General features: G+C 32.7%; 1 long non-coding RNA gene across 3 annotated transcripts in view; it reads left to right on the forward strand.

Annotated features, from left to right (window-relative positions):
- Nucleotides 1-11,427, forward strand: part of LOC148600925 (uncharacterized) — a 28,413-nt gene extending 16,986 nt beyond the window's left edge. For 2 of the 3 annotated variants that reach the window (XR_015917326.1, XR_015917327.1), the window contains exons 2-3: nucleotides 2,199-2,313; nucleotides 10,295-11,427. This is a non-coding gene — a long non-coding RNA (uncharacterized LOC148600925). Of the gene's footprint in view, nucleotides 1-1,828; nucleotides 1,974-2,198; nucleotides 2,314-10,294 lie in introns of those variants that run through there. The other variant, XR_015917328.1, reaches the window with a different exon arrangement.
- The last annotated feature ends 2,161 nt before the right edge of the window (nucleotides 11,428-13,588 follow it).

The following is a 13,588-nucleotide window of genomic DNA, read 5'->3' on the forward strand; positions in this document are numbered from 1 at the left end:
AAGTAGCAAGAAACACAATTAACTATAATATATACTCAGATTAAATTGTCAAATTACTGACACTAAATTAACAAAATATATTCTAAGCAGTTGATTTGCTATGATATATCACATAAGTGGTGAAAAAGATAATACAAAAAGTTTAGTACATTTTTGTGACATACATATATTCTGCTAAATGCCACATGAGGCCATTAAATATCAAATATTCAACTTTGGAGGAAATAAAGATAATCAACCAATCAAACAATCAATCAATCAACCAAACATAATCAACTAACACGTCGGTAATATAAAGCAAAACTATTAGAAAATGGCTTATATTTCCAGTGACAATCGAAATTCTAGTATCCTATCCAATTTTCATTTCATCACCATTTCATTTTCATTTTATCATCCATTTTCATGTTCATCGGTCATAGCTGAAATACTGCTGCTTGGTTGGGCATTAAACACCAATCAATCAAACAATGGATATAGTGAACAACACCGGTCAAGAAACTCGTCTAAGGATCTATCAAATTATAACAAAAGGGTCTACATCCAATGGTGAAACAAATTAAAAAGTCAAAATTCTATGTGACTCCAATGTTAAGGAAAAGTAGCACAACGAGTCCAGTTGACTGTAATGTAGTGTGTAAGCTTGCACATCATAAACAATACAATATACACCAGACTAAGTGACATGTTCGGACCATTCACTTACAAAACAAATAAAAATCCTTATAATTCAATCCTTAACTACAATGTATCTGAATAGTATTACTAGTTGTTAGCAACTTCTTGCACTCGTAATTTCAGTACTTTACATTTGCATATGATTTGCATAATTACTACTTCACATTAATGCTACTTTTGATTTAGTAAGATGTATTTTTTTTATTTTTTTTTTATTTTAAAGTTCTGTCTATTTTTGGCCACCATAAAAGACGTCACTGAATAGTAGACGCCTTAACAATGGTTTAAATGTTTTAATGCTATGTAAAGAAAATAATCATGGTCGGGCTGGGTGTGGAAATTCATGTTTGTCGACTTTATTTTTGTGTTGCCTAAGCCGTTGTGGTACATTTGTATCCTAGCACGAAACCTAACATCACGTCATTTTCAGGGGGGTTCAAGATTTCAGATTAGGAGGGCGCACAGTTAAAATTTCGCCGAGCGGAGCGAGGAGAAAAAAATTTTGAAATATTCTTCTAGAGTGAGTGCAATGTAGATATCTTTTGTGGTAAAATTAGCAAGAAATTAAAGTTTCAACATCAAACCGTCTAAATCTACCCCCTGACAACCCACGCTTTGCAAATTTTAGGAAGGGGGCGCAGGCCCGCCACGCACCCGCCGGAATCCGCCCCCAATTTTCATATTAAAACTACGTATCTTAATTAACATGCTTTCCACCAGAAATGAAAGTTTTTTTTCCCAGTTTTTAGTTGTTGGAATTCAAAAAGATGCTTCTTGAATATCTAAACGAGAGGGGTAGAAGAACACAAGCTGAAGTAATTAATACTTTGGTTGTGGACCAACACCAAACGACTAAATATATATAAATCATTCTTGTGACATGACAGAAATCAATCAATCTATTTAAACCTTCTTTTTTAATTCGAAATTTCGTCTACTTTAGGCGTATCTAAAATGTACATTTTAAACTTGAATGATGGCATAAAGCCGTGTAATATCAAATTAAAAATTCCGTCTTGTAAATGTTTTTACATACCAGAAAGACGACAAAGAAAATGCACAGAAGCATGTATTTTGCCTTAATCTGACATGACATGATAACGTTACTGTCAACCACATAATGATAATTCAAAAACAATAGTTTTTATAAGAAATGAAATTATTGTCAATAAATGTCCATATGCAATTTAGATTTTTAAAGACTGTCAGATGCGTGACACTAAGACGTGATTTAAAACCAAACACTGATTCATCTTAAATCTGTAATAATTACTCATCAGACGCGAAGTTTCAGGGTAAGCATATTGTTATATTTGAACTAGAAACAGCGTATTTTGCCGAAATTAATTTGAATTACTAGTTAGTTTATATGAGGTCACAATAAAAAAGAATAATATCTTTTTTTCTCATTTTTATATATATTATATTTCCGAAAATGTACAAATTCAAGATATCGCCAGTAAGTTAAAATCTAGTAAAACGAAAAATTCTACATTAATTTTTTTTATATTTATTCACAGATGCTGTCTGTACAAAAGAAACTTGGACCGTCTTTTGTCGTTGTTTTCCTACTTTTGACGATTAGTGTACTGGCAGTCAAACCATCTCAACCCTTCTATGGAGGAAACATGATTTGTAAGTTACATGTACATGGCGTAAAATATACATATGAAGATTTGATTTAAATCTCAGTTCAATCACACTAATTCGTAAAGTAAATATAAAACTAATCGGTCAAAAACTTCTTATCAATATTCTACCTGCATTTTTATAAATGTATGCAATTACAACAATTAGTCAAAAGGGGAAATAACCCCAGCCTATAAAAAAGGGGGGAGTTGCTAAGTTACTTTAATTTAATAGTATTACTATGTTTAATTCAAACAAATGCACATTTTGATCATTTTTGCTCATATCCAGTCCGGTATATCGCAGGTACTCTTCTATACTCACAGCTGTCAGAGAGGGTCTTCAGTCTTACCACAACACTTGTTACTCCCGTAGTGGTATTAATCAAATGTACATCCTGAAAAAATTCAAAAGATCTTTGGGAGACCCTCAAATCAAGATTATTATCAGAATATAATAGTATTAAAACCTAGTCTATGATTTTTTTCAACACTTTATCTTTCTTTGCCCTATACTTAGTTAAAATCCCGACTCAAAGACATTATACATCGTAGTTTTTCCAAAAAATATGGTACACCTAGATACAAATATATAGTTTTTGGTAGAGATTCCTCATACTTTGTAAAAAAAAATAATTCCAAATCATCTTCTTAATATACAGAAGAATATGTTTTCATAAAGCTGGATTTTTTAAAGACAACATATTTGTCCAGTGTGGTGGACGCGTTTTTCAACAAACAGTCGGCATTTCAATGGGAACAAATTGTGCTCCTCTACTTTCTAACATTTTTCTTCACCCTTATATCGTTAAACAATCCTAGTTTTGGGGACTTGGTACATCGCATCCACCCCATTGAACTTGAGATAAAGGATACTACAGACACTGTAAAGCCAGCCTCATATTTTGACCTACACTCAAAGATAGATGGCAAAGGAAAACTATTAAAGAACATTTACGACAAACGTGAAGACTTTTCATTCAGAATAGTCAAACTTTCCTTTCATCTGTGGCAATATTCCTTCAGCATCTGCGTGTGGAGTTTTCATATCACAACTCATATGTTATGCCGTAACTAAGCAGACTTTTTGTATCGCGAAAAACTTCTTACAATAAGGCTTTTCGAAACGGATTATGTTGCTACAAGATTGAAGTCATTATAACAGAAGTTTTATGGTCGTCATCATGAACTAGTGGATCGTCACGGTGTATCCATCTGCACCATGAAAACTGATTTATTCAACGTGCCATAGTTTTCCTTTCCTTTTTCGTTTACCCTGGACTTGACTTTTTATGGGCAACCCCACTGGTGTTCCTAGAAAAGCAGAGGACGCTTACCCTACCGGTGCAACTGGTAAGTAGAGTCCAAGTTGCTCATTTACTTTTGTTACTTTATATGTATTATTTTAGTTACTTTACATTCTTTGTTGTGTTTGTCTATTTTCCATGTCTGGTCTTTGTCCCTGGATTACATTCCTTTGATTTTCGCTAGAATCTTGGTTTCCTTGATTACTCTTCCACATTCCGATCTCTTAAAATTATACTATCTGACGTTTGCTGACGCTGGGCATAGCGGATGCCAAACAATTGACGGTAACTGATATTATCTTAATTGCACTCACTGCCGGCTAATTCGATAATATAAAAATTATCCATTACTATAGTAAATCACATCATGGACTTCTATCTATCTCTGTGTTTTACGAGTTTCCCTGAAAAAAGAAAGTCTCCCGAATGCAAGTATCCTCTCTTATTTCCCAAGTTAAAATTACCTTTTATTGTAATAAGTTGCTCCATTCAAAGCTTGCATGGATATGTAAATCGCCTGATATCTGTTCTTGTAAACCAATATCTTTGTGTAAATGTTTAATTATTTGAATATTCAGGTAATTCACAAAAGTGGATGCAGTAATTTAACAATCTGATGTCACTACATCCAAACACACTATACACAAACAATTCTAAAACACATTTTGTACGGGAAAGGGGATAAGTTCTTAAGGAGGTAGACCTAAGGTAAGGGATATAACTCTTAAAATCATTGAAACGTTTGTATTCAGCATTTTACATCAATCTCATGTAAGCATCAGATTAACTTGGATTTATTTCATTCTGTTTCAAGTGAAAGCATGAAAGGCTTTGGTGAAATTAAATACGATACAAACATATCCCTGATTTCAAGAGTTAGGTCCCTTATCCAAGGTCTACCACCTCAAGTCCAGTAAATTACAAAACTTTTGAAAACAGTTCACTTCCGTTTGATTCCTTTCAACAAAAATGATTTTTATCTTTCAACACCGTCGTGAATTTTTGCGGAGTTCGATCCACTTATAAAAACAAAGGCAGGAGACATGTGAGAATGCAATTCCTCAATTGTAAAAGGCACAAAGCCATCTTGGCCAGTTTGAGATGGAGTAGGAGTTGTACTTATTCATGTAGCTTTGGCTTTGTTCCTTTTACAATCAAGAAACTTTATTTGTTGTTGTCTTAAATTTGAGTATTAAATTCATTGCAAAAAACACTCTTTTAATTATTACTTATTATTAAACAAAAAAATAGTTTTTATTAAAGTAAAAAAATATAACTTGATAAGTATTTTGATACTATTGTCTTGTCTTAATCGTTCTAACATCTCATTAGTTTACCAGAGGAAAAAAAAAGAAGAAAAATCCCATTTCGCCTAAGTACTTTGGAGGTAATTTGGCAGCTAAGGAGAAATGTGAACACACTTATGTCCCCACAAAAATGTATCTGGCCTTCATGATTCTACATACATCACAGCCTAGCTTTTGAAAATAACTGGGGCTTTTTGCTGCCCCCAATAATACTTGGTATGATAAAATTATGTGGCACTGTGTCACCTTAACAATGACAGTGTAACCAAGAACATATACAAACGTACAAAGATAATTACTGGGGTAAATTTTAACACAATTTTCCAAAACACGTGATTTGTACATTTGTAACAGGCCTTAAGCTATAGAATAACACTAAATGATAACTATTCAGCTATTATACTCCTCTTTGCGCACGAATTATCCTATTTTCTTGGAAATCAAATATGTCAGTTATGGAAAACCACTTTGGTGTTTACAAAAAAGTCACAAATGAAACACCTGTTCTTTTCATGTTTATACGATTTGTAATTGACGTAGGGCTCATAGCGAACCAATGAAGGAAATAAGAAACGCGCTGTGGTTGTTATATGCTAGTGTATATAGCATGTTACTCGTGTGGCTAACTGTTAAATTACAAATTAGTTTTTTTACAAATTGATAAACTGTGATAAAACGTGTGTCTGTTACCTCAATTAATTCTTGATCTCATTTCAACAGTAATATATAGCAGACGGTGATAAAAACAATAAAGAGAAATATGTCGAAAGGAAATCTAAGACGAAAATTTCCTCTTGTAAAATAGCGAATGTCCCACTGCAAAAAAGTTTTTTTGACGTTTATTGAAAAGTTTACTGCATAAAAATCATTGGCATGTATGTCCATAAAAAACATTTGCTTGTTTCATAATTATGCACATGACCGTATACTTTATGTGTTCCATATGTGATGATATTAATATGGAAGAACTAATGTATATTAAAGTATCACACGTTAACATGCGAAATGAGCGCCATGAATGCGAGCAAATTGAGCACTAGAGAGTTAAGGTTTGACCTAAGGCAAGACCTAGGACCCACATATGCATTTTTTCTTTAAATCCTAATTCATGTTTGTGACCATACCATCAAACCAATGCTACTTTATGATGCTGAAATATATAATAATGTATGTAGCTTGTTTTCATCCATTTAGTGCTAAACTTAAAGAAATATTGTACATTTGTTGTAGAATTTATAGTGAGTCAACCTGTGAAAAAAAATGAATTTAAAATTTTGCAAATTCATCAAAACTTGGACGTACGGTTCTCACTCCATTTTGAAATAGTAACAGCCGTGACTAAATATTGGCACAAATTTCAATGTGTTCGATGATTCATTTTCTTTCCTTTCCTGCAATATGCCTATATGAATTCAAAAACATTTTTTGGAAGAATAAAAAAATATTGTATGACTGTTTTCAGTACACCAAGAAGGTACACTTTATCAATGGAATATAAGACAGTTATTCATCAATAAGAGCTAACTAGTTTGTACTAAGAGAAATATCTATCAGCCATACATCATTTTGAATCAAGGAAAAAAATTATCGGATTTACATTTTGCGCACATAGGCTTAATATAGAACACGGTAGATACCAAGGGACTCCGCTTCCGGATATCAAATGCAAATCAGACTCAATATATGATTGAACACATTGACTTGCTGCAATATCCGTATAGTATTAATTGATTGATTGTTTATCTTTACTTCCTCCATAGTTGAAGATTTGATATTAAAGAAACAAAATTAGCTATGATACAGACAAAGCTATGTAAACATTATATACACAATTTAAATTGTCATTACAGACATCAAATTAATAAAATACATTTTATGCAGTTGATTTGATATGATAATATATATCATCTAAGTAAGTGGTGTTTATATCATGTATATCATAATTACAACTCGTTGCTCTGACGTTTATTGTTGGCATACCGTCTATATACATCGCCTCTTGGTGTCTTTGCTATATGAAACACATGCATTTCTCCACCCATTATATTTCAAACTAGTATTACATATTATTCTTATTATATCTGGCTATTTGTGTAAGGCACGAGATAGATATAAGATGTCAACTACATTTGACTGTACTTTATATTAAGCAGTCAGCATCTCAGTATGTTTGCATCGTCCCTACAAAGCCACATGTATATGTACTTAGTTACTACTTTTGATACATATTACTAGTATTTAATATCTGCAATGCTTGTCTACATGCAGTTAGATATAAGCTATCTCTGTGTTTCAAATTTTTCATTTGAATCTAATCATTATATAACTTTTGTATTAGGTATCAGTCTTCATAAAAATTAGACAGGAGGTGATTTATGTATGTCAAAAACCCATTGAAGTCACTTTAATTTCTTATTCAGGATAAACTACAGACCATGCAGACAACCCGTCATAGTTTTCCATTTGGATGTTGCACTTTTGAGATAAAATTTATACACGTGTAGATTGTACATACAATTAGCACTTTGCAAGAGTTATCGTTCTTGATTTTTTTCGATTTGGTTGATTTTAGTGTTAGATAAATGTATGAATTTCTCAAAAATACAGGTCAGAATATGGAAAGGACAACTAATACGTAAAATATAACATATGTAGATGGAAAAAACATTGTTTGTTCGGTGTGTTTTATTCGCCATGAACCACTTTAACATAGACAGTATCTGAATTTTATATGGACTTAAGTAAAAATGTGTGTTGTAAAAGTGTTTAAAAATTGTAGTATTGTCAAAAATCTCTTGGACTTCATCACATTCGAACTAAATTGTTTACAAAAAAAGTCTTGACACTCCTGTTTCTGAACCCCTTCATCATTATACAGACTTGCTGCCATCGTAACCAAGAAAATTCCACAATATTTCAAGTACAGATCAATACCAAATATTTCATATTCAATTACATCCAATGTTTGTTTTCAGAGGTAGACGTAGAAAATAATAGCAGTGATTAGATCTATACTTCCACTACACTCTACAAAGAAGATATAATGTAAAACCATAAATATGTGTTATCCTCCTTTGGTCTTTCTACCAAAGACGATGATTATGATTTACTGTCCATGTGCTGGATTCCTAAACTCCACAAGAATCCATACAAGCAACGTTACATACACATGTAGCTGGATCTGCAAAATGTACAACCAAACCTCTATCAAAACTTTTAACTTCTATATTCACACCTGTCGAAGCGGGTCTCCAGTCCTACCACAACACTTGTTACTCCCGTAGTGGTATTAATTCAATGTGGATCCTGGAAAATTAGAAAGATCTTCTGGAGACCCCCAATTCAAGATTATTATCAGAATATAATACTTTAAAACCTATAATTGTTCAACACTTTATATTTCTTTTCCCTATACTCAGTTAAAATCCCGACTCAAAAACATTATATATCGTTGTTTCTCCAAAAAGGATGGTACACCTAGATACTAATATTTAGTTTTTGGTAGAGATTCCTCATACTTTGTGAAAAAAAAATTCCAAATTATCTTCTAAATATACAGAAGAAGACGTTTTCAAAATGCTAAATTTTTGATTGATGATATATTTGTCCAGTGTGGTGGACGCGTTTATCAACAAATGGTCGGCATTCCATTGGGTACAAATTGTGCTCCTCTACTTTCTGACCTATTCCTTCACTTTTATTAGGTTGATTTATAGCTGATTCAATCCGGAAGAAAGAACATCGTTTAGCTAGATCCTTTAATTTCAGTTTCCGCTATATATATGACGTATTATCGTTAAACAATCCTTTTTTTTCGGGATTTGATACATCGCATCTACCCCAAAGAACTTGAGATAAAGGATGCTACATACACTGTGAAGTAAGCCTCATATCTTGACCTGCACTTAGAGATCGATGGTAAAGGAAAACTATTGACCAAACTTTACGACAAACGTGATGACTTTTCATTCAGAATTGTCAAACTTTGCTTTCATCTGTGGCAATATACCTTCAGCACCTGCGTATGGAGTTTTCATATCACAACTCATACGTTATGCCATATTATGCTAGACTTCTTACAATTAAGATTCTGTAACAGGGTTATGTTGCCAAAAGATTGAAGTTATCACTACAGAAGTTTTATAGTTGTCACCATTAATTCGTGGATCGTTATGATGTGTCCATCTGCACCATGAAAACTGATTTGTTCAACGTGTCATAGTTTTCCTTTCACCTTTCGTCTACCCTGGACTTGACTTTTTAGGAATAACTCGGCTGGTGTTAAAGCAGAAAAGCAGAGAACGTTTGCCCTACGGTGCAGCTGGTCCATGCTCCCAGTTTTAAGTGGAGTCCGAGTTGCTCATTTACTTTTGTTACTTTGTATGTATTATCTAAGTTACTTCTTGTTCTTTGTTGTTTTTGTTTGTTTTCCATATATGTCTGGTCTTTGTCCCTTGGTTACATTTTTTTTTTATTTCCGCTAGAATCTTGTTTCCCTTGATTACTCAATGATAATCCCAAACTATTTTTTCCAAAAGTCGTGAGTATTCTATTCTATTTTAAAATGGTTACTTTTTATGAAAGTTCTGAACTGCTTTTAACTTGACATTTTTTAACCACTGTGTATGAAACGAAAGTGTCCACATGCGACTTACGAATTCAATCAAACTAGTTTATTTTGAAATACTTCAGTGTGAAATAAAGATTTGAACATCATATCTGAACTTCATACCTGTATATTATCGGGATTAAAATGCCTTATATGACTCGACGCCTTTCCTAGCAGACGAAAAAGTCTTAAATCTCGAATTAGTCATAGCCAGGTTTTAAATAATTGAAGAACATTTAAAAGGTAAAAAAGGAACCCAATATCTTTTTAAAAATACAAATATGAAATAAGACATCAACTGCGCTGCCATTGCAGCAAAACGGAAAAGATACCTTCAAAATTGTTCTCAAATTTTGTAAGGCACGTTAAGTTCAAGATGAAAATGGTACAAGTGAAAAGTACCGAAATTAAAATTGATATTAAGAAAATCTGAATCCATCATCTGCATTTTTTTTTTATAAAATGCATGGTTTGGGTTTATGATTTTTTTTTTCGAATTGAATGGAGTGTTCACGAAATTTTGGCAATTTTTTACCAATGTAAATGTTTATACTTTTTTCCTAATACATGTACATTTAATATATGAATGTTTCGGTCTAGAAAGTAACACACTGTCAATAATGCAGGCATTGAATAATATTACTTCGGTTTAAGTGAGCGTGTCCCAATAAAAATCTACCAATGGGATTAAAATAACCAAATATTACAGTACAATATGATAAATGTTTTTTTTAAATTACAAGTAACCTTCTTTTGTCATTACAGCTACTCAACAAAACAGACAGAACACGTTCCTGAAAATGTACCTGATGCAGCAATTACTTAGCGGAGAAAGAGAAGGAACACCTTTAAGTAATCTACTTATCATGTCACTACTAATGCAGTAGAAATATTTGTACACATAACACGAACACAATGAGTTGATAACCTGCTTTAAACTTGTTCTGTACTGTGTTTACGACGTTCCTCTAAGAAGAATATAGTTCCTTAGGACTTTATTTAGTGGAGTTACATAATGAAACTTGTGACAGGCGAACTACTTTGGAATTTAATATTTATTCAGTTTAGACAGATGTCCGGTTTACCAAGGTTCAAAGTACAGTGAAATTGATACATGTAAAAATTGACTTCACAAAAATTCTGGTTTCAACAGGTTTTTTTTAGAGTATTCAGGATTTTGTTTAGATATTTTTTCATTAAATATTCATTATCGTCATTGAGTGGTGAAGAACATAAATTTGCTATGTACACATTGTTTATTGCGCGAAGTTACATGACAAAAGTAGCTCTGAATTTAACTGAATTGGGGCATGTCAATATTTTTTTATCCATTGAGATATAACAAAATTATTTAAACCAATCAGATTACAGTATTCATCTCGAATTAATTTAATTTGATTTATTGCCATTTTTTTATAAGTGCAAAAGGTGACATACATGTAGGATCAATAAAATTATTCTAACATTTTAGTCTAAAATATATTTATAAGTGTTGGTCATAAATTTTAAATACACTTTTATTGTATTTGATAGTATGGTTTTCCAGGTCTAGTCTTTGTCCCAGAATTCTCTTGATTTCCGCTTGAATCTTGGTTCCCTTGATTACGCTGGTATAGTTGCAACCATTACTTGTTCATATATCTACTAGTGGCGGATCCATGGATCGGAACCCGCAGTTTTGTTGGAAAATTGTGTTACTTTCAAGGGCAAATATTAGAAAATAATAGTTTTGAAACACCCCACTTTTTTAATCTCTTGATCCGCCACTTTACACCTTTTGGAACTTCAAAATATCATCTCAAATGTATGACTCTACTGTATGCATACGACTACTCCCAGCAAAATAAAAATGAATTCAACATAAAATGTGTGGAAATTAATCTGCAAAATAAAATAATGTAACATCATTTAATAGTTTTTCTTTTCCTCTATTGTCTACCCCGGACTTGATTTTTACGGCAGCTCAACTGGTGTTTCTAGAAAAGCAGAGACCGCTTGTCCTACCGGTGCACCTGGACCATGCTCACAGTCTTTAGTGGAGTCCGAGTTGCTTTTTTACTTTTGTTGCTTTGTACGTATTATTTTGTTTATTTTAAGTTCGTTGTTGAGCTTGCCTGTCCCCCTGGATTACATTCTTATGATTTCCACCAGAATCATGGTTCCCATGATTACTCTTTCAATTAATGCAGCCAATATTACATTTTATTCGTTGGATAGATCCTCATTTCCCGTAGTTCTAGATTAATTGGTAAATTTCCCGGTAACCACGCAAGAGACTGTATAAATGACATTCGAAAAAAATAGTGGTATTGAGTTTCTACTTTGAATTCACGTCTACAAGTTGGGTTACCTACATATATGTTTACTCAATGAAGGATGTAATTAAAAAATGATGTTCCTCCTCTCATTTGTGTTAGAACGATATTAATAGGTCGTCTGGATCGATCCAAAAGCATAGTATTGAGGGGTATTGGTTTTTACTATACGTTTATGTTGGCTTTTGAATTTTGATAACGAATCCAAATCTCTTGTTGATTGGTCTAGTTTATTCCAATGTCTTTTCGTAAAGGGAATAAATAATTATTTTGCTGTTATGGAAAGTCTGCAGAAGGGTAATATTATATCTGAAACATTTCTTAGGGGATAGCTAGTAGTACTTTAAATTGTTGAGGAAGAAATTACACAGAAAAGGATGTGCAGTCTGGTTGTTAAGTGTATACATCATTTGGTGTATTGTGCCTTCTCTCGCGTCAAGATTTAATTCTTTCCCATCCAGTTTCACGGTAGATTATATCTATCTGGGTAAAAATGCATGTAGATAATCCAGTTATAATACTAGCTGCTTCAAATTATACATTTCTTATTCGAATGAATTACACCACAATTGTCCCACAAATCGAATGCATATTCTAGGATTTGCCGTATGTAATTTAGATAAGTTTTTTTCTAAGTATTCACACAAATTTTATATATATGCTTTCGCATCACGTTGATATGGCTCATTACACTTTTTATGATATTGTCAAAGTGAGTATTCCATTTGCCTTTTGAACTAAATTTTACACCTAAGTGTATCTGAGAGTCAACATTTGGTATTGCTTGATTATTGATGTTAATGTTTATATTTATATTAGGTATATTCATGTTCGAAATCAATTAGACTTCTGTCTAAGTTATCCGGATTAAAAGTCATCAACCATTTTTTAGGCCAGTCGTCTAGTACAGAAAGATCATGATCTATGATACATTTAATACGTAGAAGATCGGTTCTAAAAACTCCAAATTATGTATCATCAGCAAAAAGTCTTGTCAATGAAATTACCTCTTCAGATATATGGTTGATAAAAATAATAATAACAGATGACCTAGCACAGATCCTTGAGGAACTCCAGCTGAAACACGGTAAACGGGGGACATTTATCAATTAGAATTGTTTTAGCTTCAAAGTGTCAGAAGTTATTTTAATGAACTGTATATATCAATTCAAATAAAAGATAAGTGCTTCTAACAGGTGTTTGTTAGCATAGATAACATACTTTCTAACCTAAATATAGACCTTGGGCAAGAGCAGTTGTTTAATTACAGAATATCCCATTTACATATACTTGCATGGTGCTTGATTTACTAAGAGTTGTATATAACCAATAAAACAATTGATAATACTGTTCATGGCGGTACTGACTTAATCATTGTCAAATATATATGACGAGTAGTTTCTTGAAACATGAATGGTTCTGTCGGAAGTGACGTATACAGTTAAGAAGTTATTGTTTGAATTTTCGACGCATACGCAAAACGTGGAATGAAAGTTTTAAGTAGGTCAATGAGTGCCAAGGCTACATCAGTTTTCAAAGACCCCGTTGTAGCAAAAACATTGTCTACTATACATGACAAATATGTTGTCGTACCAGCAGACAAAGCCCAAAACAACATTGTTTTTGTCTGCAAAACGTTTTATATCCAATGTTTATTATCAGAGGTAGACGTAGAAAATAATAGCAGTGATAAGACCTACACTGCTACCACTCTTTCCAAAGAAGAGATTGTGGAAAACCATTA

The sequence above is a fragment of the Perna viridis genome, chromosome 12 (genome assembly GCF_037379345.1).
Source record: "Perna viridis isolate PV_CMFRI_1.1 ecotype Kerala chromosome 12, ASM3737934v1, whole genome shotgun sequence".
NCBI classification, from domain to species: Eukaryota; Metazoa; Mollusca; class Bivalvia; order Mytilida; family Mytilidae; genus Perna; species Perna viridis.